This window comes from Crocuta crocuta, unplaced genomic scaffold (assembly GCF_008692635.1).
Source record: "Crocuta crocuta isolate KB4526 unplaced genomic scaffold, BGI_CrCroc_1.0 scaffold359, whole genome shotgun sequence".
NCBI classification, from domain to species: Eukaryota; Metazoa; Chordata; class Mammalia; order Carnivora; family Hyaenidae; genus Crocuta; species Crocuta crocuta.
The window spans coordinates 780,692-808,427 of NW_027528877.1; the positions used below are offsets into that span (position 1 = coordinate 780,692).

General features: G+C 36.5%; 1 long non-coding RNA gene across 1 annotated transcript; it reads right to left on the minus strand.

The window, feature by feature from the left end:
- Nucleotides 1-79: 79 nt before the first annotated feature.
- LOC144225535 (uncharacterized) lies at nucleotides 80-27,736 on the minus strand. The gene is made up of 4 exons (XR_013333334.1): nucleotides 27,611-27,736; nucleotides 25,999-26,297; nucleotides 24,876-25,048; nucleotides 80-231 (listed from the first exon to the last, which is right to left on the minus strand). It is a non-coding gene; the product is annotated as an uncharacterized LOC144225535 (long non-coding RNA).

Here is a 27,736-nt window from a genome sequence, read left to right on the forward strand (position 1 = left end):
TTTTCTTCAAATATTAACCAGGGATAAGAAACAAACTCACAGGGGCGCCTGGGTGGCTTAGTCGGTTAAGCGTCCGACTTTCGCTTAGGTCATGATCTCGCGGTTCGTGGGTTCGAGCCCCGCGTCGGGCTCTGTGCTGACTGCCGGCTCAGAGCCTGGAGCCTGTTTCAGAGTCTGTATCTCCCTCTCTCTCTGACCCTCCTCTGCTCACGCTGTCTCTCTCTCTCTCTCCTAGAAAAAAAAAGAAACAAACTCACAGTGTTATTTGAAAGAAAAGAAATAAAAATTATATTTTGTTTTAATGCAAAAGTATTCAGCCTCTGTGTTCTTATATATATAAATATGTATATTCTTATATTTTATTTATATTATATTATATGTTATATATCATATATCATGTATTACTAGATAGTAATTAATTATTACTATATAATTTAATATAAGTAATTAATTTGTGGGGGTGGCAAATCCAAAGCCTATAACGTGGAAACTTAGGCAGGAGTTAATACTACAGACTTGAGGCATAATTTCTTCTTCTCCCAGAAATCTCAGTATTTACTCTTACAGCTTTCAGCTGAATGGATGAGGTCACCTTCATGTCGGGGGTAATCTCCTTCACTCAAAGTCAACTGACTGTAAATGTTAACCACATCTACAAAACACCTTCACATCAACACTTAGATTAGTGTTTGATTGTATAATTAGGTGCTTTAAGCTAGCCAAGTGATACATAAAACCAACCATCACAAGTATTCTTAGTATACTCTTGCTAAAAAACTAACAATACTAATTTTTCCAGGGTAATCATGATTCATTTACTTAGGTAATGTCCATTGTTACCTATGAGAAGCATCATTATATGGTGATTTAGGCCCAGGCCCTGGAGCTGCACTGACTATATCCATATCCTGGCTTTACCATTAGTGGTGTGACCTTGGACAAGTTACTTAACTTCTCTGTGTCTCAGTTTCCCTATCTTTAAAATAGGTCAGTTAAATAGCTATGACTGAGAAAATAATAGTGAGAAAATAGTTGTGTTATACTAGCTAATAATTGAAAAGAACTTTGATCAGTGCCTGCCATATGAGAATAATTGCCCTTATAAAAGTCGTGAAATAGTGCCTAGACTTTAAGGGCTCAGGGCCTCTAGAAGCAAAACAAAGAATGACCAATTGTAATGCAAATGGTATAACATAGATATCAGTTCTATGAGATTAGAGGAAAAAATTATTAGTTCTGCCTGGATGCTAGCAACGGGCATGATCTCTATGAGTATGCATGCAGACAGAGGAAGTTTAGACATGGCAAGCATATGGATAAAACTTGTATTTTGAGATTCTTAGGGGATTTCTAAAACTTAATAACCTTTCCAATTTTTTTGAAAGGTAGACATGTGGACATAGTTAAAATTTTCTGCTTATTAGAGCACATTAAAAGCAAAACTTAATAGTTACTACTCTTGGATCGTATATTGATTCAAAAAATAATGATGCTCATCTCTACTTATGCAAAATATAACTTTATTCGTGTTAGATTAGGAAACAAGCAATATAGCAGTTCTGTCACCAATCATACGAGGTGGACTATCAGTGAGTTAGCCTAAGGAGTCCCTCTTATCCACAGGGGGTATATTCCAAGACCTCTGGTGAATGCCTGAAATCACAGATAGTACTGGGCCCCATCTATACTGTTTTTTTCCCACACAGACATACCTGTCATAAAGTTTACTTTGTAAGTTAGACACAGTAAAGAGACTAAAACAATAACTAATAATAAAGAAAAATTAATGATACACCATAAAAATAGTTATGTGAATATGGTCTCTCTCAAAATATCTTGTATGCCCTGTACTCACCCTTCTTCTTGTGGTGATGTGGGGTGAATACCTACATTATGAGATGAATTGGGTGGATGACAAAGTCCTTGTGACGTAGCCTTAGGCTGCTTTTGACCTTCTGAGGATAGGTCAGAGGGAGGATCTTCTGTTCCTGGACTGAGGTTGAGGATGGGTAACTAAAGCCGCAGAAAGTGAAACCGTGGATAGAGGACTATTGTATTGGAATTCCTAGATGGCCCAAGTTACTTAAGCCAGAGTTTCAAATCACACAAAGCAAACACCTGGCCTCAGGCACACATTCCTGTCACCACTGAACTCACCAAAGTGATCATGAGGTTGGTTTTAAAAGTGCTTGTCGTTTCTGCACATTTTGTCTATATGCATCACCAAGTCAAAGAATTTATTTGTTAGTTAGTTAGTTTACTGTCAGTTTTCCCTACTCTATTGAAAGCTTCATGATAACAGCGTCAATCAGAATATCGGGCCCAAAAGTTGATCCACTTTTGTTATAGACTAGCGTTTTCAAATTCAAGGAATATATGAACCTCATCTAGTGGAATAAATTATCCTGAATTTGTGAGATTATCTGTTGCTAGATCCAAGAGGTCCAAAAATGGCCGGTTTAAAAACTAAAGTCTTAGAATAAGCAAACATCTTCTATTTTATTATTTTGGCAAAATGAGTGTTTTCTGTTTCTAACTAGGTAAAAGTGTGTGTGTGTGTGTGTGTGTGTGTGTGTGTGTGTGTGTGTGTGTGTTTGAGTGTGCTTAAATTCTCCTAAGAATGAAAATACATTTAGAAAGTTTCATGGGCTGGGGCGCCTGGGTGGCTTAGTCAGTTAAGCATCCGACTTTCGCTTAGGTCATGATCTCGCAGTTCGTGGGTTCGAGCCCCGCGTCGGGCTCTGTGCTGCCTGCCAGCTCAGAGCCTGGAGCCTGTTTCAGTCTGTGACTCCCTCTCTCTCTGACCCTACCCTGCTCACGCTCTCTCTCTCTCTCTCTCTCCTATAAATAAAAAAAAAAAAAGAAAAAAAAGAAAGTTTCATGGGCTGTCCAAGAATATGTCCTCAGACTTCTGACGGCAAAAACATCAGTCTAGAAAACAGTAGTGTAGACATTTGCAAGTTCATATTGGTAACTGGGCCAAGGGAGAAATATTTTATTCATATTCTGAAGCAGCAATGATAGGCACCAGAGTTAATCCAACTTTCTAATATCTTGCATAGTGACTGAAAAAAAGAAGTAAAGTGAGCCTAGTTTACCTAAGGTTAGGAGGATTATATGAGTTTAATAACTTGGGGAAAACATCTTCAATGAACAAGCTGTCATCATCTCTACTTTATTATTATTACATAAACATTATGGAAAAAACATTTGACCAAATCATCACTGCTCTTCAAGAATTGTTCCCATTTCACTTATATGAAAGCTAACTTGATATTTGCAATTCTATGTAGAAGAGAAACAACAAAAATTGGCCAATGCAACAAAACAATACAGAGTAGGAAAACATCATAAATGAAACTGAAACATAATATCAGTAATTTTTTAGTTTTATGGGATTTTTTTTACCTTTTTAAAAATAATTTTTTTAATTTATTTTGAGGGAGAAATCATGCATGAATGGGGGGTGGGCAGAGAGAAGGAGAGGAAGAATCCCAAGGCTCTGCACTGTCAGCACAGAGCCCTATGTGGGGCTCAATCTCAGTAACTGTGAGCCTAAATCAAGAGTCGAACACTTAACCAACTAAACCACCCAGGCACGCCAATATCAGCAATTTCTAAAAGGTCTAAGGAAAGCATTTTGATAATGAAAAAATGTACACTGAACGACTATTATATATCTTAAATTTTTTAAAAAAATTTTCGATGTTTTATTTATTCCTGAGAAAGAGAGAGAGGCAGCATGAGCAGGGAGGGTCAGAGAAAGAGGGAGACACAGAATCTGAAGCAGGCTCCAGGCTTTGAGCTAGCTGTCACCACAGAGCCTGACGTGGGGCTCGAACCCACAGACTGTGAGATCATGACCTGAGCTGAAGTCAGATGCCCAACCGACTGAGCCACCCAGGCACCCCTATTTTATGTCTTAATTTAAAAGAATTTAAAGTTGCCCAATATCTTTTTTTTTGTATTTGTAGATATATAAAAAAAAACCTTGAAATAAATTTATATTTATATGAATTCAAAAAAACTTAGCTCTTTAGACCAGAAATACAATATATGAATGAAAAGGCAGAAGGTGAAAACTCTAGATACTTCAAAGAGAATAGTATCTATTAAAATTAATAAATACTGAAAAGTTTATTTTCTTTTAAAAATTTAACACACCAAATAACCTTTGTATTGTTTTTACTACTATCATGTATTCAAAAAAGCTTCAAATATCCTGTTTTACAGAATATAAAAATTTTATAGGAAGAGGAAATGCATAGAAATAAAGCAAAAATATAATAGCAGTAATAATTAAGAGAATTAAATCTTTATATTTGTTTAAGTGCTCTGTGAAGACCTTAACTACTCCCTATGATAACAGCAGGAACATAGAGAGAGTCTGGGATCCAGAGCGGTTTCTTGTTGATTGTTTAGGTTTGTCTAGGTACTACAAGATGATTTGAGGTTATGAAGGTGGAGAAGAAGCCATCTATGCCTTTTGGAGAGGGTGGAAACATCACTCATATTAAAAACAAATACAAAGGAAAAGTGATATGTGACATGATACAGGTAGAACTAAAATTCCAGTAAGTTCTGAGGAGCAGCCTCAGGAAAACAGAGAAGGCCTCATGGATTATGAGTACATGCATGGTCTTTGCTCTGAAGGATGAGTCCAATTTGGCCTTTGAGAAGAGCATTTCAGATACGAAGTTAAGGGAGTCAGGACAATATATGAAGATTATAGAGTTTGGTATGGAAAGAATATTCATTTTACATCAGAATCTTACTGCTATTAAAACAAAACCTTTACCTTCTGTTTTGCAGTTTAGTCCCTCTGTAGTCTACCATACTGAAATAGTTATCTAATGTTTCATAGAAAGACACCCCAAAACATAGTGGGTCCTGATAATAACCATTTCTTTTGCTCCCTATTCTAGAGATTGACAACTTGGGTTTGGATCAGAAGTGTGGTTTCTCTGGTTGGAATCAAGCTTTTTGTTTTTGTCTGGGCTTGCTCAGGAACTTGTAATAGGTCAGCAAAGTCAGCTAGAGGCTGGGTACTCTATGAGGGCCCCACTGGGATCATTCATTTGTGTCCAATGTGTCTCTTATCCTTAAGTTGACTAACCCAGGCTATTCACATGGTAGCTGGGTGGGTTTCAAGAAAGCCAGTAGAAGCCTAGGCAGGCTATCACTTCCATCACATTCTATCAGCCAACATAAGTCCTGACTCCAGTCCAAATCCAAGATGTGGGAAAATAGAATTAACCTCTGATGAGAAGAGATACAAAATCACATCACAAAGGCTATAGATACAGAAAAGGATGAAGAATTGGGGCCATTAGTAATCAATCTATCACACATGCAGTAAAATAAGAAAAGTTATTCTAAAATATTTAGAAACAGTCCATTTTTCTAAGCTAAGTACTAGATTTTACCTCAGCAAGTATATGTACACATAAGCATGTAAATGCAAACACAGCCAGTCCATACTCTCACCCTTGGAAAATTGGACACCATTTCTGTCTGCTTTATTTTATAGCTATTTTTTTTCTAGTCACTGACAGAAGCAATAAAGGACTGGTCAAAGTGTTCTATTTTCCTTCTTCAGTTCAGTGTCTTTTAACTTATCAACTGTCGTTACAATAAAGAACATCAATTAATGTTAAATTACAAAGGGATTCTTGTGGGATTGCCTATTATAGCTGCCCTGATGCCAAAACCATTCAAAGTGATAAATGTTTTACACTGAATACCAAATACACTCATAATTATTTTGCCATTTACTAAAAGTGTTGCCAATCTACCTTTGATTCTAAAGAAACTGCACATCTTTATCCCCTCAAATATAAAATCTTGCGCTCATGAGATCTACACAAAGACCCTTTTATGTGGGTCAAAAGGATGCTTCCCCCATGCCCATTTAATATGTTTTCTCTGAAGTTCTCTATGCTGCCCTTAGGGCCATCCACATACTGATGATAAGCATGTAACTTGCATAGCAAACTCCCTCCCTCCCAACCTCACATCACAATATCCAGAGTTCAGTATGTCTCATAACAAAATGATATATTTTTGTATGCTCTACACATACTGCTAAGGTATTGCTTTGTGAATAGAGCCCTACAATATAGATACAGTTTACCAGGAACTTAGCATTTAAACGACTTTCATCTTGACAATGACTGACATGTCTCGCTGAGAATATTATATATTTAGAAGATACTTTTTTTTAAGGCTCCGTACTTAAGAATCATGTCTCATCATATTCAGTGAACTTCTGAACTAAGTCTTAAATGTTTAAAGAAGGGTCACAAAGCCACTCTGCTACAAAAGTCTGCAACTTGCGCCCAACTCGTATCACAGAAGAAATTCATGCATAGAATAATTTTTCCTAAGTTTTCTTTCCATTTAAAGGAGACAAAAAAAAGCTCTTCTACTTTTAGCTTTGAATATTTATTACTGAGATGAGAACTTGTGCTGGAGTCAAACGAAGTAAAAGACAAACTCTAGGGGGGGGAAGTACATCACATTCTTCATAAACTTTGTAAGAATTTCTCCAACACATGCTTCTCCATTTATACAACAGATCAAGGAAGGCTAGAATCCAATTTCAAATCAAATAACCCCCATATCGATGTGGAGGATAGTTGACAATGCACTCTCATCAACTCTGTGCTTTCTGGTGGGTAATGTGCACAGTGTAACTTAGAGTAGCCATTTGGCAGAAAACCGCTCTAGTCAAATTGAAATAGCCTTTAGAGGCTTGGTTAGAATGGAGACCATAATGTATGCTTGTCATTTGATGAAAAATAGTGCGTTTAAATTAAGGGGGGAAAAAAATCCTGTCGTCCAGATCTGAGCTTGTACAATGACACAAGTGTCAAGATCTTATTTAAAAGTGCTAAGGTACGGTACTGCTCCGCAGCACAATTTGTAAGGAAACACGGGATCGTGTGCTGGGGACTGGAGATTTGCTGCCTGATACCAGCCACAGGGAGTGATAAAATATGTTTCTTCCAGATAATTACTTGCTGCTCAAGGAAAGTGGCATTTCTAAATTGATATTTCAATGCAGCATAAACAGATTATGCTGCACAGGTAGACACGGGCTAGTTTTTGTCATGCGATTGGACTTGGAATCACTCAATGCCACATAAAACTAATTCCGTTTTATGCTTACAAAGCAATGCAACTTCTCCAGAGTTAAGAAAATGTCCACTTATGTGAATATAATGAAAGATTCAAACCTCAGATGGAAAAGAATAAAGCCAGGGGTCTTAATTTGACAGTTTAAAAGGATTTTAAGAATTTTCGTGCTGGGAAAAGCTCTATAAACATCTAGAAATGAAGCAATTCCATGGTATTTAGTATTTCTCAGTTTGATTAAGGAACGGTTTATCTCCCAGGTACCAAGATAAGAGATTTATATGCATTTTGTTTAATTCTTAAAGCAGTCTTATGAATCAGAAAATAGTATTATTCTCATTTTACAGGTGAAATAACTAAGGTGAAAGAGGTTAAGTGACCTAAGGTCTCACAGGTGTGAGGCTAGACACCAAACTCAGGTCTGATTTGAAAACCGTGTTGTCTAATATTATGCACTGCATAAGTTCACAATTAGAGTTGTTAAGAAATATATGGTAAGCTTGTTATTGGTGTATATAAGCAAACATGCTATGAGCAATGAATATTAGAGAAGGTAACAGCTTTTCCTGCCCTTATCCCAATAAGGTAAGTAAAACTCACTACAGAACAGTGCTAAGTACTGTATAATTCTAATTTAAAGACAGCCTCGGCCTCTCGAGTCATGGGCAACTGCCCTATTTTTTTCTTCTAACAAATCGGTAAACATTAGAAACGTGGAGTAATACATGTTCCAGCCTTACCAGCATGGAGTACAAAATATGATATTATCTCAATCCGTAGTCAAAAGAATACAACTCTGGGCCCTCAACCATTTCTCTTACAGCCAGTGTGTCTTTTCTGAAGTTGCCATTGATGTGAGTTCCTCAGGATACAACTTGAGAAGGGGTTCCAGCAGCTGCCGTAGGCCAGGCGCCATCCTTGCAGTTTACTTCCCTCACCCCCAAACACACATAGGAACGGACTCCACTACCCAGACAGTGTAACCATAGGAGTCCATACTACTTCACTACACAGAGCAATCGCAATTCCATTCCAAACTGCCTTCTTGGAAGGGGGACTCTTCTTGAAGTCCGCCTTCATTTACTCAGGCTGCCTTAACAAAATTCCAGAAACTAGGTGGCTTAAACAACAGAAAATTACTTTCTCACAGTAGTAGAGGCTAGATGTCCAAGATCAAAGTCTGGTTTCTTCTGAGGCCTTTCTCCTTGGCTTTCACCTTCTCACTATGTCTTCACATGGTCTTTCCCATGTGTATGCACTTTGCTGGCGTTTTGGTGGCCAAATTTTCTCTTCTTTCAAGGACTGCAGTCATTTTGGATTAGGGTCCACTCCAATGGCTTCATTTTAACAGAACTATCTCTTTAAAGGCCCCATCTCCAAACACAGTGATGTTCTGAGGTACTGGGGGAGTCAACATATGAATTTTGTGGAGGAAAGCAATTCAGCTCATGACAAAGTTCATTTCTACCTTCTTTCAAGATTCAGTCTGGGCCATTTTAAACCGCACTTACCATTTTTAATATCTACAAGATAATTAAAAATGATCACACTCTAAATGGATATTTGACTTACATGTGTGCAAATAAAGAATTTGTCTTGATGTGCATCCTGAAATATAGTATACCAAATATAAGTGTATATTATCTTTAGGTCATCCAACAACAAGTGACTTTCAATTCTCATTATCTTCAGTGGAAATAAGATCCACCTTCAGGTAGTACCTTACTAAATGGACAAAAATTAGTTATGTGATTTGCCAGCTGCTTAGTGTTTTTATACAATTTTATGGTGATATGAATGAGCGAACTTGAACATATCAGTTAATGACTTGATTGATGTCTCAGTTTCCTTGTCAGTGACCTAAAAGTTTTGGATTCTGATGACTTCCAAGACAGTCCCTAACTGTAGAATTCTGTGCTTTGGGACCCGGGGCAAGTGATTTCTATATCATTATATCCATTTTCGAGAGTGAAGCCCAGTTGGCTTTCTGAATTGCTACCCAACTATAACATAAAAAATAAGCCTGGACATGAACCTAACAACATACAGAGTTACAGAATTCCCTCCAAAGTTAATAGTGACTGCTATTTTGGCTAACTTTAAATTTTCTCTTAGATAAAGATAGGTTCCTCTCTAAGAAAGAAGTAGTTATTCTTATATCAGTTAATTCACTCTCAAAAATTCCCAAATACTTGTGTTCAATTATGTAGATATATCTTAGTGGAATTGATGCCTTTTTTCATTAGAAGAATCAAAACATTGATTAGAATTCACAGAAAGAATGTTCTTACCCAAATGTTGTACTCCACACCTCTCTACCAATCATTTCTGTTGTCCAGTGGCAAATATCTTCAGCAACCTTTGCAATTTCTTCTGATATTTACCTCAATATCTCATTTAGAAATGCTTAATACTTCTATTAATTTTATTTTTAATATGATAAATTTTCAAATGAAAAACTAGAGAGGAGAAAGAGTATAATGAGGATACATATACTTACCTATATATTTAACTATTACAACATTTTTCAATTATGCCTCATCTTTTTTTCTAAATTGTTTTATCATTGCTTGATTTTTTAAATGTTTATTTTTGAGAGAGAGAGACAGAGCATGAGTGGGGGAAAGGAAGAATGAGAGAGAGAGACACAGAATCCAAAGCAGGCTCCAGGCTCTGAGCTGTCAGCACAGAGCGTGACATGGGGCTCAAACCCATGAAGCTGAAGCCAGATGCCTAATCGACTGAGTCACCCACATGCCCCTATCATTGCTTGATTTTAAAAATTTTGATTTTCTACTTTAGATGATTTTAGCTCTAGTATATTCTCCGCCTTACCTACAATTATTGACTTATCTTTCCATTTATTTAGTTTTATATATCCCACTCTTTCATCCCGAAATTCTCCAATAAAACTGAAAATACAGGTTTTATATATTCAAACATATCAAATAGTACATCAGTTTAATTAGAGCTTAAGTCTGGACTGGTTCTGTAACATGGTTATTGACCTCATACTTCCTGTATTATTATTCTGAGAACATTTCTCTTATTTTTTCCTGGTGTTTAATTGATGCCTTTCCTTTTTTCCCCTTTTGGTTATTTTGGGTGGACCATGCAGTTTAGAAACTTTCTAGAAAAATGGAACACAGGAGGTAAATATTTTGAAACTCTGCATGACTAGTTAATGATAAAATGACTTTACAGTTGATTGATAATCTAGGTAGGTATAGAACCTTGGGATGGAAATATTGTTCCCCTGGAATTTTAAAGAATTTGGTCCATTGGTTTTAGTTTTGGCGAGGTTGTTGACAAGTTTGATGCTATTCTGATTTTTCATCATTTGCATAAGTCTGTTTTATATTCTGTTAGTTTTTTGGATCTTGTCTTAATTGCTGGTATAATAAAATATTACAATAACGTGCTTTGGTGTGTTTCTTTTATCATTCATTATACTGAGTCTGTTTTAACTGTCCATTTTTGTCCTTTTAGTCTGGAAATTTGTCTCTAGCTTTTTTATTGATGGTTTTCTCCTTGCTGTTTCTTTTGTTCTCTCCTTTTGAAGTTTTCATGATTCTATGTTCTGTCTTTTTGCTTCTCTCTCTCTCTCTGTCTCTGAGTTTTCCTTGACTTCAGTTTTTAAGTCTACATTAAAATATCTACTAACATACATTGAATTCCCAAGTTCTCATTTTGTTGGAGGCTTTTTGCTCATCAGTATCTCAGACCTTTTATTCTAGCTTACAGATAGATATTTGATCTCTGACATTGCGTGAAGTGAAGGGAGAGTTGGGAAGGGTTGGAGAATGCTCAGAATTGTCAATGTTCTTAGATGGTAGTGATCTCAACCATTTAACATGTGGACTATAAATACTTCCTTTTTGGTAAGCTTTCTTGATTTCAGTTGTGTTTTATCTCACAAACTCAAGTTCAGGATGACCTGGGAAAAGTACTTACCTGGTTATATGGGTAGAAAAGAATTGGGAGCTCATCTGTTGCTTACAGACTTATAAAACCTTACTGTATTCTTTAATTCGTTTCTCCTGAAATCCCTAGTGTCTTCAATTTCTAATCATATTCAGGATTCTGCTTTGTATATTTGCTTGCTTTTTGGCTTCTTGCTCTGAAAGTAGTTAGTTTTCACTTTTTCCAAACCTCAAAGTCCATTATAAATCATTAACCCCCATTCTGTTTTCCAAAGTTGTGTTGACATCCATTATAGACAAAAGAATATTCTGTTGTGTTCTTTTCATTTTTTTTTAGCCTAATAGATTTTTCCTTAATTAAAAACATTAAGCAAGTAACCAACCTTTCCTGACATTTTAGTGAGGTTTTGGAGGGAGCAGGGGTAAAAAAATTCAATAAGTGATACTTAATATTAAGTATGCATTTTTCCTAAGTATTTCCTGGAAATTGTGTCAAAGATAATCTATCACAGATGAAGATATCAAAATAAGAAAAAAGTTATACCTTTAAGTTGAATCCATTCTTTTGGCTATGAATGTCTCATTTAATGAGGCAGTAAATTGATAATAATAAGAGATTTTTTATTAAATTTTTCTAAATATTTAGAAGTGTCTATTCATCCTCCTAACTTACTTTATCGCATTTCTTCAAAAGGTAGTTGACACTCAGTGTCTAAGTCTCCTTTTAGTCATTAAAACCTGAAGTCAATCTCATATCATTTTTAAGCACTTGTCAATTTAAACTGCTCAAACCACAAGCCTATTTTGAGCCATTATTTTTTGCCCCCTCTGAACATTTGATACCTTTCTGCTCTGACTCTTCATAAGTATCTTCTTTCTTGCTTTCTCTTTATTCTGGTCCTACTTTGCCTAACTCCCTTTCTCTTCCTCAAAGCTCTGCTATTTGCTATTTACTAGTCCTCTGAAAAAAGTTAAGTGGAGGTCTTTGTTAATGTTCTGCTCTAGGTGCCCTAGAATCACTTGCACACTTTTATTATACATAGTCTGAATGTTTATCTATTTTTGAGAGAGAGTGAGCGAGCAGGGGAAGGATAGAGAGAGGAAGAGAGAGGACCTGAAGCAGGCTCTCTGCTGTCAGCAGAGAGCCCAACACAGGGCTTGAACTCACGAGCTGTGAGATCATGACCTGAACTGAAGTTAGATGCTTAGCCGACTGAGCCACCCAAGTGCTCCTTCTTATACATAGTCTAAATTACAATCTCCAAGTAGGTAACTTCCAACCCCTTTTCTTTATGCTTTTGCTAACCATTTACTTATGCTCTAGATCATCTTATCTGTGATGGAGTTTCTCATAAATGTTTTATCAAAAGCTCAAATTCAATATACCTAGAGCTAAATCTAATCTTGCAAATATAGTCCATGTCATCTGTGGTAGAGCTGGTCAGTGTAAAACAGTTTCAATATCATGTCTGGTAATAGGTATCAGATATTAAGTGAATGCACTGAAGTGATTGGCCATGTATTACAAGCAGAGTTGCCCAGGCTTCTTCACATGATGCTCACAGGATTCGCTGGAGCTGCAAAAAGAGTTACATCCCAATACTTCTTTTTCTTTTCTCAATTTTTTAATGTTTATTTACTTTATTCAGAGAGAGAGAGAGAGAGAGTGAGAGAGAGAATCCCAAGCAGGCTCCACACTGTCAGTGCAGAGACTGACATGGTGCTCGATCCTACAAATTGTGACATCATGACCTGAGCTGAAATAAAGAGTCAGATGCTTAACTGACTGAGTCATCCCTGTTCCCTTACACCCCAAAACTTCTTACTTGTCTGCTTATGTCACATTTACTATTGTCCAACTATCTGAAGCAAGTCATATAGCAAAATCTAAAACTGACATCAGAGGAGACTATTCAAGGGCATGGATATAGGAAGGCACAAGCCAGTTGGGTACCATTAATAGCAACAGTCTGCACTGGTGCACAGACTACGATATTATTTCTTATACTTAATATCCTCACCATCCTCCCAATCATCCAAATGTGAAACTTCCATATTTCACCCTTTCCTAAGCACACCATGAACTTTCCTACCTTCAGTTTTAATTCATGAGTCTGGATTCACAGCAGTTCTTTCTAAAAGTGCAGCTTGATGAGCCTCACACAGGTCTTTCAATTCATAATCTCCATGGGGAAATCTCAGAAATATCCCATTTTGACTGAGTCCATGGAATACTCTTATGCACAAGGAAGTTTGAGTATCACTGCTGCAGTCTATCCATGTAAACTTTTTAAATATAACCCAGGCATGGGATTTTTAACTAATTTTAGATTCACAGGTTTTTAAGGCATATGATGATGTTCACCAGGAAATATGGAAATTTCCTAAGATTGTAAACAGTGTAAATGTGGGTTTATGTAAACTTTTCAGTGCCCATAATTTAGATTTCACCTAGCCTGCTTGTCTGTTCTCAGATTCCTTGATTGGCTTCTCATGCTTAATCATCCACCAAATCCTATCAATACACAAGTAGAGAATAGTTTCCTTTCGTTTAAACTCCATTCCTCATGTCTTTTCCTTGCCCTCCTACTCTAGAACGCAAGAACAAAACTGTCCTACATTTGTAAAGGAAATGAAGGTGCAAAGTATTTTCACATGCATTTACTCATCTGATCCTCCAAACCTCTCTGTGGTGAATTAAAGCAATTATAAGTATTCCATTTTACAGAGCAACAACCTGCATTCATCAAGGGCTTGCTACTAGTTGGGGTGAATTGAAACAGAATTCAGATCTCCTAAATTGGTTAGCACGTGACTGCTGAACCAAACGGTCTCATTTAAGTCTCCACAAATTTGGACTTACCACAAAAGTTCTCACTTTCAAATACATGGGGAAACCCTGGGGGGAAGCTAGAATTATAACATTACCACTTAGCTCTTTGATCCAAATTTGAAATAGTCCACCTTGAGGAATATATACTGCAATCTATTCTTTACTGTGAAGGACAGAAGTTTTAAAGCAAAACAATTGCAACATAGGAAAAACGCATTAACAATTTTGGCATTAGTCCATAATGTATGAAAAGGGGTGGATGCTTTTTTTTTTTTTTAATGCTGGATGCTTTTGAGGTTTGAAATTGTCTCTGTTCATCTATTACAAGTGCTGTGTTTACAAAAGAAAGAAGAAAATAATTTCCTACAGGCAGAACTTGCTCACTGTATTCAAAAGCATATGAAACATGCCAGAAATTTAAACCAACTATGCAAACAATTCAAAAAGATGATGTTACAGCCAGAGTGTTGCATGTTGGGCTATACATAAGAAAAGCTTGTAGCAGCAAATAGGCATGTTGGTCCCCTCTTAGCATAGGTATACTCTCCTTCCTGTCTAGGGGAACCTAGATATAAAATCCTGCTGGGAACCATATTTCTACAGACATTTTGCCCCCCTAACTAGAGAGACTGGCATTTCTTAAGCTCTTGACAGCTGGACATTACAAATTTGACAACTCAAAGATGTGCAAGAAGTCGTGTAGGAAAAAAGACACCTGATGGCTTTACTTAAACACTCTAGGATCACCTGAAAAGGAAGAAAAAAAAAAAGAAAGAAACATAACAGTGGACAGGAACACCTGAGTTTTATCACTTGCTAATTTGTCTACCTTAAGGGATGTTAAAACTGTCATGTTAGAAACACCACTTGGGTTTCACCATCAACAAATATTTCATAGATTGCTGAAAAATAAGTAAAGTAGAGATAAAATCTGTTTCTTATGGGAATTAAATACTGGGAGAGGCCAGTGTCTCGAACTCCACTGCAGGGCACACCATTTCCTGTCACTCTTATGGATAGAATACTCCAGCACATAGGCCAGATGTGACCCAGAGAGGGGTCTTAACAGTGCAGAAGGTTTACTTACAAAAATAAGAATACCTGTTAATATAGGGCCTATCTTGCTTCTATTGTGGAGTATGAATGCTTCCATTTGCTAGAATTCCCACCCAACCTACACCTTATTTAAGTTTGCCAGAGCCCTGTGGCTAATTTAAGTTTTTCTTCATTCTCCATTTAAGGTAACCAGAGACCCAAGTCTCCTGACAATTTCTCTCCCATCACTCATCTTATCTGGCTTGTAAATGGTTGCTATAGAGCTCCTTTGAGAATAGGAATGTTATATAATGATTATATTATGAGGCATTCATCACTGTGTTGCTAATAAAAGCAGAAATTAGACAATAGCTCATAGGGGATTGGTTAAATACATTAGGATATATCCATACAATGGAATACAACCTTGAAATGACTTTTGAGAGGAACATTCGTTGATAAGGGAAGATGCTCATGAACACCGATGAGGGAATGGCCACCATCAGGACGTGGTGTAACATGATGGGTTGGCTCATATCCACACCTAAGAACCACTGTGCACATTTCTTTCCATCTTGTCCTTCAATGACTTTACATTAGTACCTTGAAATCAGCCATAGTGAGAATATTTCCATGACAGAAATTGATGAGTGCTACAAATCAGACCTGTATTTCTTGTTCTGGAGAGTTGGTTGTAAAACATTTACATGCACACCACTATTATCAGGTTTTTAAATATAAAGTTGGGAAGGTATATATGAGCACAAGAAAATGGTGGGAGAGCTCTTTTGTGAAGCCCTAATACTGTTATGGTATTAACAGTGGAGTTATACTTTCTTTTTTCTCTTATTCCCTTGTTTTTCTAGATTGTCTTCAACAGGTATGCCCTTCTGTAAATAATTTTCAAAATTTGGGTGCCAAAGGGTGTCTGTGTGAACTCTTGCCCAGCGCTAGATGTACATAGCAGTAGCGATAAATTGGCAGTATCTTAAGCAAGCAGAAACATGACACTTCTCTATTTAGAATCTTAAAATTTTAAACCTTTTTGCCTGGATTTCTAAGAACAATTCTTAACTTTTTTCCATATCTGTACATTCACTAATCTAAATTCACTTTCAGAGAATTAGCCTGAAATTTGTTAACCCTGAAATGCTCTCTAGTGGCTGTCACAGGAGTTCACAGTCCTGTGCACCGGTGGTTAATAAATAACCTCAGGGAATTTGTGTTTGTTTGCTTCGTTCTTACCTTTGGTGAAATTTTCTCTTGGACATGATTTTATCTTTCTGTATTCCCTATTCAGTTTTTCATCGACTGTGATGCTTTTTTTTTTTTTTTTTTGCCTCTTGTCATAATTATATGTAATGTTGAGTCAATTTTTAAAGTAAGCTCAGATTTGCCCTAGAGGTGGCAGAATTTCTGTGGTGGGTAAGTGAAATGATTACTCCATATAACTTTATAAAGTGTAAAGACCTCTGAGATGAAAGGAGCTATATAAATGGAAGGCTGTCATTTTAAATTGCCATTACCGTTTGAAATTCTCAAGAGAAGCATTACTGAAATCCGGCGTATGTACCATATTAGATTGCTTAATATCATTAAAACATGTGCAGCAAATGAAAATACCAATTTCCTCTTATATGTAGTTCGTGTTTAAGGCAGCGTGTCCAAAGCTGGCATGTTCACAGCTCATTCCGGCGTGTTAATACTCACCGGAGGAAGGAGACGCTAACAAAGTATGAAGACAATGGTGCTTCCCTAGCCTGGCGATTGCCGCTTGTGTATGTGTGTGCTTGTGAAGACACAAACAGATTTGCGACGCTAAATGAAATGAGACGTATACCAGAGGGGGTTTGATATGGCTTGCAGCGAAGCCCGGGCAGAAACATATATAGCATATCACTATGTGATTTATGTTTAGCTTTGGCAATAAGGAAACCGAGAAATAATATGCATTTACAACAGCAGAAAAGAATCGTAAGAACACAAGAATTATCAAAACAGTGAAAATGGCCTGCCCTCCAACATGAGACCAGCTGTTTTTGTGGCCTCCGTTTGCAAGTTTATTTTAGGAAAGGAGAATGCTCCGTTTTATTGGAGCCATGCACAACCTAGCAAATGCCAAGAAATAAGCAAGTGAGAGCGAGGCATCAGTGGCAAATTGGAATCTAAGGCCTTTTGTGCTTGTTAAATGGTGGAATGATTATAATTGGAAAAAGTGATGTGCATTAGTTCTGAGTGAATGTACAAGAAATGACAAGCGTGTAACTTAATGATTACTTCACAACACTCAGGACTGCCTTCTAGTCTCGCACCGAAGAGTTCAGCCCTACAGCAGAGAAAGCCACATGTTTTCTCCTCCTATTCAGGAGTATTCTCCACAGGTCACATGGAGATAACCCTGAAGTGGTAAGTCTCGGTTTAGGAAGTCTGCTGCTTAAGCTGGGGTAAGTCCCTGTGACAAAGACCAGTGGGATGTATTTTTCTTTTCCTTGCCAACCATCGCGATCCTTGGCAAGGGAATGCACAGGATCTTGTTTTAAAGGAAATAGCATATGTTTACTCTCCTGTGGATAGGGAGGATATGAGAAAGTTTCCTGAAAATCAAATCTAATATTCAAATGAGTGAAAGTGTACCACCGTTCTCTGCACTGTTAAAATAGAGGTCTACACAGGAGGGTGATTTTAGAATAACCTCAAAAGCATATCCTTAATTTTTCTGTATACAAAATTTACTGTACACAATTTTGCTATACATAAGTTAAAAAATTTGAAAAGTCAACAACAAAAAAAGTAATTTTCAAAAGGTTTCCGTGGTGAGAAAGAAGTGTGATTTTTAGGACCTAAAGTATAAACAATAACAACGATTAAAATAAACTCAATTATTAGCCAGAGCCAATGAACACATGTAAAGTGTCAGGATGTAGAGTCTATTTCGTTTTACCCTTGGGACCGGATCGGAGCTGGTGCTTAACCTGCCCTGCGGTGTGGGAAGGCTTGCTTAGATGCCATTTCCCTAAAATCCAAACCAAGTCAAAACCAGTTTATGACGGCTAGTTATAAACACAGCTTAAAGACTGGCTCGAGAGTGGGGAAAGCATTATTTAAGAGAGGAAAACCTATTATCAAAGTGAGAGGAGTGCATGAAATTCTCTCATATATTGTAATGTGGAAGGTGAGAGTTCACCCAGAGATGTACTCGGAGGAATTTCAGAAATTCCTCAAAGGCTCACACTGAAGTTCCGCCACTTGCCACGAGGTGGCGTGAGCTGTGACTGGGCAAAATCAGGAACGCTGCTTTATTTAGGCCTTTTTAGGTACTAATGATGTAGTTGAGGGAGGAATACTCAACAACACAGGGAGAGCCACCCAAGTATTCTACTCTCCATAACTTAAGTTTCATCTTCTTATTTAAATCCATATCTTTGAAACATAGGATCCCTAAATGCTTTTGCTAACATTCTGAAAGGATGTCCCTTCTATTGCTCTGGAAGGCCTCGTGATATTCAGTGTAGCAAAATTTAATAAAAAGGTTTTCTTGGCATCGAGGAAATAAAGTCCTTTATTATGTCTCTTTTTTTAAAAGTAATCTTCATTTAGATATATGATTTACTGTGGAAGGGTTTAATAAGAGAGCTTTTTTCTCCCCTTTTTTTAACATCTATTAGTAGGATGAAGTGAAGATAGTTACGATGGAGAATATATTATCAAGACCACCGTGCTGGTAATATCCTGCATATTGAGTCTAATCACCCATTTAAGTTAAAGTAAGAGTTGTTAAGAATATGGAGACTCTCACTGTAATGATTAGTGATGAGAATCACCTAGATAATGAAATTAGTATTGAGAAACATATTTTTAGGCAGAATGATTATCCTGGGAGATTGATTAAAAGGATAATTGAAGAACAATGTAACCTTTTTCATAGTTATCAAGTTGAACTTGGTTAAGGTAATTTATCATAATGGTGTGGCTATGACAAATCATAAAAGGCCCGGCCTCTGCTTAAAAAGATGTTTATTATATATTAATCCAGACATGTTGTCATACCAATGAAATATCTTCAATAAAAATGTGGAGGATGATAAGTGCAGTGGGGCGATATCTCAAGCTATCTCAATAACTCTTGAGAAGCAGCTGAAAGGAGTTTGTAACGTATGGAAAGAGGATTCCTAAAAACGAACCACGGTTTAATGGCTCTGTCCGTTATCAACAACAGAAGAAACTAACTGCTTCCGTCTGGAAATATTAACAAAGATTGCATGATAATAAGTTCCTTCTTTGGAAATAAAACAAAAACCAAATGCTTACTTCAAATCAGTCATGAAAATAGATAGAGGGAGGAATTCATTAACTAATTAAAACTGGAAGATAAAAAATGGCAAGCTGTCCCTTGCAAAAATCTGCAGTCTTTAACTGGGCTTTCGTGCCGCTTATATTTTTGGATAATCAAATTATTGTTCTTTTGCCAACTGTTTTTAAATTTTTATTTTTAAATTAATATATAATAAAAGTTAACTTTTTTTCTTTTAGTTAGTGGACTTTTTAAATGTTTTTATTTAAATTCCACTTAGTTAACATATAGTATAATATTAGTTTCAGCTGTACAAAATAGTGATTCAACACTTCCATACATTACCCAGAGCTCATCATAAGGGCCGTCCTTAATCCCCAGCACCTCTTTAACCGGCGCCCCGCCCCCCGACCACCCCTCTGGTAACCATCAGTTTGTTCACTGTAGTTAAGCGTCCATTTCTTGGTTTGCCTCTCTAGTTTTTCCCCTTCTCTCATTTGTTTTGTTTCTTAAAATCCACACGTGAGTGAAATCATATGGTATTTGTCTTTCTCTGACTGACATTTCACTTAGCATAATACTCTCTAGCTCCATCTATATCACTGTAAATTTGGTGTGTGTGTGTATATATATGTGTGTGTGTGTATACACACATATATTAAATAGTATATATATTAATATATATATCAATAACATTTTCTTTATCCATCCATATATATATCATTATATATGTGTATATATATATGTAAATAACATTTTCTTTACCTATTCATCAGTTAGTTGATGGACAATTTGGGAACTTTCCAAAATTGGCTATTGTAGATAATGCTGTTGTAAGTATCAGAGTGTGTGTATCCCTATGAATTAGTATTTTTTTGTCTTTGGATAAATAGTAGTGCAATTGCTGGATCATATGATAGTTCTATTTTTAACTTTTTGAGGAACCTCTGTACTGTTTTCCTCCATTCTGTGGCTGCACTAACTTGCATTCCCACCAATAGTGCATGCACAAGGATTAATTAATAGACTTTTTTTTTTAATTTTTAATGTTTATTTTTGAGAGAGAGAGAGAGCACAAGTGTGGGATGGGGGTTTGGTGCAGAGAGAGAGGGAGACAAGAATCCGAAGCAGCTCCAGGCTCTGAGCTGTCCGCACAAAGCACGACGGGGGGCTCGGTCTCACGAGCTGTGAGATCATGACCTGAGCTGAAGTCAGATGCTTAACGAACTAAGCCACCCGGGCGCCCCAACAGACTTTATTTGTTAAAACAGTTTTATGTACAGAGAAAATGAGAAGAAGGTATAGAGGTTTCCCATATACTTCCTTCCTTCATCTTTCCACAGCCTCCCCCAACAGTTCCCTCTATTACTAACATCTTGCATTAGTGTGATACATTTGGTACAGTTGATGAACTAATATTTATACATTATTATTACTAATGTTCACTGTGTTTTATAGTTCTATGGGTATTGCCAAATGCATAATGTCATGCAGTCACCATTACAGTATCATAAATAATACTTTTCTTGCTCTAAAACTCCCCATGTTCCACCTCTGAATCCCTTCCCTAGTGCTCCCAACCCCTAGCAGCCATTGTTTTTTTTTACTGTCTTTCCAGGATGCCATACAGTTGGAGCATACAGTATGTGTTCTTTCGAGAGTTCCTTTTTTCACTTAGCAGTATGCATTTAAGTTTCCTTTGTGTCTTTGTGTAGGTTGAGAGCTCTTTTATCAGTGAATCATGAATCATTATCTTATTATTGTCTGGATGTATCACCATTTATTCACCTCATGAGGGATATCTTAATTGTTTCCAAGTTTTGTTGACTATGAATAAAGCTTCTGTGGACATTCATGGGCAGAATTTTGTGTGGACATGTTTTCAATTCATTTGGAGATTTGCAGCACAATTGCTAAATTGTAGGGAAAGATTGGGTTCAGTTTGTAAGAAACTGCCAAACTTCCTCCCAAAGTGACTGTATCATTTTGCATTCCAACCATCACTGAATGAGTTTCTGTTCTACATCCTCACCGTTTGTTATCTGTTTTAGATTTTGGCCATTCTAATTGGTACATACTGATATAATAGTGGTACATATCGTGCACTCTTCTATGAATTTTAACACACATTTGTGTAACTACCATAATCAAGATACAGAACAAATTCACCATCACGAAAACTCCCTAATACTTCCTCTTAAATCATTCTCCTTTACTCCTACCTCTTGGTAACCACTGATCCATTCTGTATCACTATTCTTTTATCATTTCATGAATATCATATAAATGGAAGCTGACATTATATAACCATTTAGGCTAGCTACTTTCTTTCTTTTTTTCTTTTTTTAGGCAATTTTCTTTCTTTTATTAAAAAATTTTATTTCTGAGAGAGAGAGAGAGAGAGAGCATGAGCAGAGGAGGGTCAGAGAGGAAGATACAGAAGAATCTGAAGAATATGAAGCAGGCTCCAGGCTCTGAGCTAGCTGTCCACACAGAGCCCGACGTGGGGCACAAACCCATAAACTGTGAGACCATGACCTGAGCCGAAGTCGGACACTTAACTGACTGAGCCTCCCAGGGAACCCTAGGCTGGCTTCTTTCACTAAGAATGATGTCTCTGAGATGAACCCAAGTTGTTGCAAATATCACTAATTTGTTCCTTTTTATTTATAAGTAACATTCCATTGTACATATGTATCATAGTTGAATTATCAATTTGCCCTTTGAAGGACATTTGGACAAGGTCGGGCTTTTTGCTACAAAAAATATATGTACTATACTTATCTATCTGTAGGCTTTTGTGTGGAAATGTTTTCATTTTTTCTAGGGTAAATATATGTAGGAGTAGAATAACTGTGTCATATGATTAGTATATGTTTAACTTTATATAAGAAACTGTCAAATTATTTTCCAGAGTATCTCCCGTTTTGCACTCCCACCAGCAATGATTGACATCCCAGTTGCTCTACATCCTCTCTAGCACTTGATATGGTCATTATTTTTATTTTAGTCATTCTAATTGGTGTGGAGTGATATCATGGCTTTATTTTTCATTTTCCTAATGGTTAATGATGCAAATCATCATCATCAATGTGCTTATTTGCCTTTTCTATATGCTTTTTAAAAAGTGTCTTTCAAGTCTTTTGCTTATTTAGCTTGCTTTTTTAAAAAAAATTTGTTGAATATGTAGTTCTGATTGCTCTTTATATATTCTGGATATAAGTCTTTTTTTTAATGTTTTATCTATTTCTGAGAGAGACAGAGACAGCATGAGCAGAGGAGGGTCAGAGAGGGAGGGAGACACAGAATCTGAAACAGGCTTCAGGCTCTGAGCTAGCTGTCAGCACAGAGACCGATACGGGGCTCAAACCCATGAACTGTGAGATCATGACCTGAGCCGAAGTCGGACACTTAACCAACTGAGCCACCCAGGCGCCCCTGGGTATAAGTCTTATGCCAGGATTGTGATTTACATATATTCTCTTTGGTAGATCATGCTTTTAGTGCCATGTCTAAGAAATTTTTGCCTAACTAAATCCTAAGGATTTATCAGATGTTTTCTTCTAACAGTTTCATAGTTTTACATTTTAACTTTAACTCAATGATTTACAGTAAGACCTTGGTTTGTGAGCATAATTCATTCCAGAAAATACTTGTAATCCAAAGCACTGGTATATCAAAGTGAATTTTAAGAAGCATTGGCTCAGTTGTGATCATGTGACATTCGGCATCACGTACTACTTGTATTATAAAATTTTGCTCATTTATCAAGTTAAAATTTATCAGAAATATCTTCTCATCTTGCAGAACACTCCAAGAACAACATACTTGCAATCCAAGGTTTTACTGTACTTTGAATTAATTTCTGTGTAATGTTCATAATGTAGTTCAAAGTTCATTTCTTTGTACATGGATGTACAATTGCTCTAACATTATTTGCTTAAAGATTGTACTTTCTTGGGGTGCCTGGGTGGTTCAGTCGGGTTAAGCGTCTGACTTCAGCTCAGGTTATGATCTCATGGCTCATGGATTCAAGCGCCGTGTCAGGCATTGTGCGGACAGCTCAGAGCCTGGAGCCTGCTTCGGACTCTGTGTCTCCCTCTTCCTCTGCCCCTTCCCTGCTCACTCTGTCTGTCTGTCTCTCTCTCAAAAATAAATAAACACGAAAAATTTTTTTTTAAAAGATTGTATTTTCTCAATTAAATTATATTTGTACCTTTGTCAATAGGTCAACAGATGCAAATATGTCAATTGACCATATTTGCATGGGACTTTTTCTGAATCTCTTCTGTTCTATTGATTTATGTCTCTACTTTTCTTGTCAATAACAGTCTGACTTGATTACCGTAGCTTTAGAATAAGTCTTAAAATCAGGTAGTGCAATTTTATTCCTTTTTCAATATTATTGTAGGTCTTCTAGTTCCTTTGCCTTTCCATATAAATTTTAGAATCAGATTACCTATATCCATAAGGACAGCTGTTGGGATTTTACAGGAATTGAGTTCAACTTGTAGATTTATCTGGGAGAGAATTGACATCTTTACTATATCGAGTTTTCTGATCCATGAACTCAGTATGCCTCTGCCTTCATTTCAATCTTTTCTTTTCATTTTTTTGTAAGCATTTTGTAGTTTTCAGCTTGCATATTCTATATGTAAAATAAATTTATACCTGTGTTTCTCATTTTTTTAGAAATCTTAAAATGAATATTTTAAAATTAAGGTTCTAAACTCCTTATTACTGGTATATAACAATATCAATATAGTTGATTTTGGTGTGTTGACTTTTTTTTTTCCTGTGACTTTGTTAAACTCACTTATTATTTCTAGGAGGTTTTTTGTAAATTCCTTAGGAATATTTAACACAAACAATCATGTTCTCTGTGGATAGAAACAGTTTTATATCTTGCTTTCTAATATTCTGCATATTTTATTATTGTTACTAATTATTTTGCCCGATTGCTCTGCCTAGGACTTCCAGTATGATGCTGGATTGAAATGTTGAGAGTGCACATCCTTGCTTTGTTCATAATTTTGTTAGGCACCATTAATTATTATGCTACCTTTTTGGCAAGAGCAGAGGGATAAATAGTTTTGACCCAATTGAAGAAGTTCCCTTCTATTTCTCATTGGCTGAGAGTTTTTTCAAATTTGTTGTTTAATTTAGTCATGTGTTTTTTTCTGAATCAGGTGATATGATCGTGTGGTTTTTCTTAGACTTGTATTTAGACCATTATTGTCATGTACAGGTCTATCATTAGTTGCTGGTTTTCTGCGTGATTCCTCTGTTTTCTATCCCTATCTTCCTCAATTCTTACCTCTTTTCTGTTACTTGAACGTTTTTAGTCTTCCACTTTAATTTACTTACTGTAGTTTAACTATATATATTTACAGATATTCTAGTATATCATCCAAGTGTTATAATACATCTACTTAACATTTTATGATCTACATGGAATCAGAATTTTATCATTTCAGGTGGCATGTAGAAATTTGACCAACATGTAAGTTCCTGTACTGTCCCCAGTTATACCGTCTTATATATTACAGCAACATGCATTGAGAACCCCATTAGCAGTGTTATCATTTTTACTTTCAACCATTAAATATAAAGACTTAAGAGAAGAATAATTAATTATATTTACTCAGATATTTACCACTTTTCTTGAGCTTTCTTCATTTCTAATTATCTAAATTTCTTTCTGGTATTCTTTCTTTCCCACAGTTTGAAGAACTTCCATGGTATTTCCATTTGAGGAACACATCGGTGATGAATTATCTTAGTTTTTCTTTTTTCTTTTTTTAATTTTTTAAAATGTTTTATTTATTTCTAGGAGAGAGAGAGAGAGAGCGTGAGCAAGGGAGGGTCAGAGAGAGAGGGAGTCACAGACTCTGAAACAGGCTCCAGGCTCTGAGCTGGCAGTCAGCACAGAGCCCGTCGCAAGGCTTGAGCCCACGAACAGCGAGATCATGACCTAAGCGAAAGTCGGACGCTTAACCGACTAAGCCACCCAGGCGCCCCATCTTAGTTTTTCTTTATATGAGAATGTTTTTATTGCACTTCATTCTGAATGATATTTCACTGTATACAGAATTTGGGGTTGATTTTTTTTTTCTGAGTTTATAATTCTCTATTCCTTCAACACCTTAAACATATCTTTATGCTGCTTTCTTGTATATATGTTTTCTGATGAGCAATCTGAGGCCCAGCATGTTGTAATTTCCTTAATAAAAGAGTTGTTTTCTTTGAACTCTTATATAGAACTTGGAAATTTTCTGAGCACATACTAGTTAACTAGATGTATCTCTGGAATGTGATTGGCAATGGTTTCTAGGTAAAGTGATCATATATTTTATAGTGTTAAAATCAAGACAATTCTGCGCATAGTGTGAATATGTTAACCATTTCTTTAGAAAAACAGGCAAAAAACAGAATTAATACTTATGGTCGCCCTAATTTTAGGCAATCAGGTGCCTTCTAAGGAAGAAAAGTACAAAAACCTAGTAGATATTTACTGTTTCTTCTTCTAAGAATAGAAACTCCCATATGGGAAATCACCTTTCCCTCAATCCATGTTTTCTAATCATGTGATTTGAATTAGTATTGCTATATTTCTACCGATTTTGCTGGTTCTTCTAGAGATAACTTCTTATCCAGCTATGATTGATGAAAAAAAGGTACAGTCTCCAGACACAGGCTGCACCATTATGTTACTTTACCATAATTAATAAGCTCAAATAAAGAACTCTGATGAATGCTGGATTATCATAGTCTCTTACAGATTTATTTTGTTTGTGTTCCTTTGTTTTTGTTTTCTCCAAATAGGAATCAGGAAAGGAGACTCAGTTCTTCTCTGTCAGTGAAACTATGTGGCTTTAGAGCTACTGGCCAGGTCCTCTGTCATTTGGAAGAACTCAGTCTACTGTAGAGATGAAAGAAGCATAGAAGAAAGTCGTAGGCCATGTGCTGGGGTTCTTAATTCCATTGTCTCTCTGTGCTGGCTACTTTCTACTGGCTCAAATGCAGGCACCAATAGTTCCGTCTTTTGCCGAGGTGAACTTTGTTTGATTTTCAGTCCCTTAAAAATCAAAAGAAACCCAAATAATACTTTTTACTCTTGTATTGTTTCTGAGACAGCAAGAAGCCCTTTATAAAATTATGAAGTAAAGGAGTAATAAACTACTAAAAGGCATACAAGTACATGTATTGCAAATAGTTACTTTTTTAAAGTTTATTTATTTATTGGGGGGAGGAGAGAGAGAGAGAGGATACACACATGAGTGGGGGAGGAGCAGAGAGAGAGGGAGAGAGAGAATCCCGATCAGGCTCCATGGGCCAACGTAGAGCCTAATGCAGGGCTCAGTACCTGCAAACCAGGAGAGTATGTCCTGAGCCACAAGTGGGAAGCTTAACCGACTGAGCCACCCAGGCATCCCACACATAATTATTTTTTATACTTGTGTATTATAACACTGTATTATTGTATTACCTCTCTCTTATATTATGCTTCATTGTCTTAATGCTTAAGTTTTAATTCTCAATGATGTTTATCTAGCACATAAGCTCTAAGAAGGTAAAGCATAAAACTGTTAAAATTACTCTGTATCGTAATCAGTTCATACTCTTGAGGATGCTTATTATTTAACAATAACAGTGTAGGAAAAACCAGCGTGGTTTTGATTATTAATCCAATAAACATTTATGGGGCACCCACTCTACTAGATGGGTGTGAAACAAAAGAGAAAGGTCATGGCACTAAGGAAACTACATTCAACCAAACTAGGTGCAAGTTTAACGAAACTAGTAGTAAACAAGCAAACAAAAAAATAAACTAGATTACTTCAGATAGTAGTAAGCGCTATGAAGACCTAATAAAACAGAGTAATGTGACAGGGAGTAAGTGAGATGGAAGAGTTGCTTTAGAGTGGGGTTTAAGAAAGACTTCTCTGAGGAGGTCAAAGGCAGGGAGACATGAGAATGAGGGAAGGAGCTAGACTTTGGAAAAACAGTCTAGGTCCAGAAGCAGTGATGAAGTTGGTGTTTCAGGAAGACAGAAAGCCAGTAAGCTTGAGTTATAGCAGAAAGCTGTGCTACAAGTTAATGTTACAATAATTATTCTTTGCCATAGTAGAGGAGAAAACCAAAGAAGACTTGAGGAATTTTTTTGAGAATGAAGACTGCTCCTGGGTAGACTCAGAAAGATTCTCTGATCAAACTAATCTGGCAAAAATAGAGAATAGGGGGAAAAAATCTTTCTTGCTTATGTATTTAATATTCCTATAGTTGGGACTACTGTTCGATTGTAAAATTAACTGCTCCCTGTCGGAAGTCTTCATCTCTTTGAAAACATGTCGTAAGCACTGTCAGAATTCTTTTCACCAATGAACCTACCTTCAAATATAGCACATATCTTAAACATGGTATTATTCTTCTCTTGTTCTTTGTGACAGCTTCTAGAGTCCCCATACATAGGCAAAGTCAGAGACACAAGGTGTTAAGGAAAGGTAAAGATGAGCT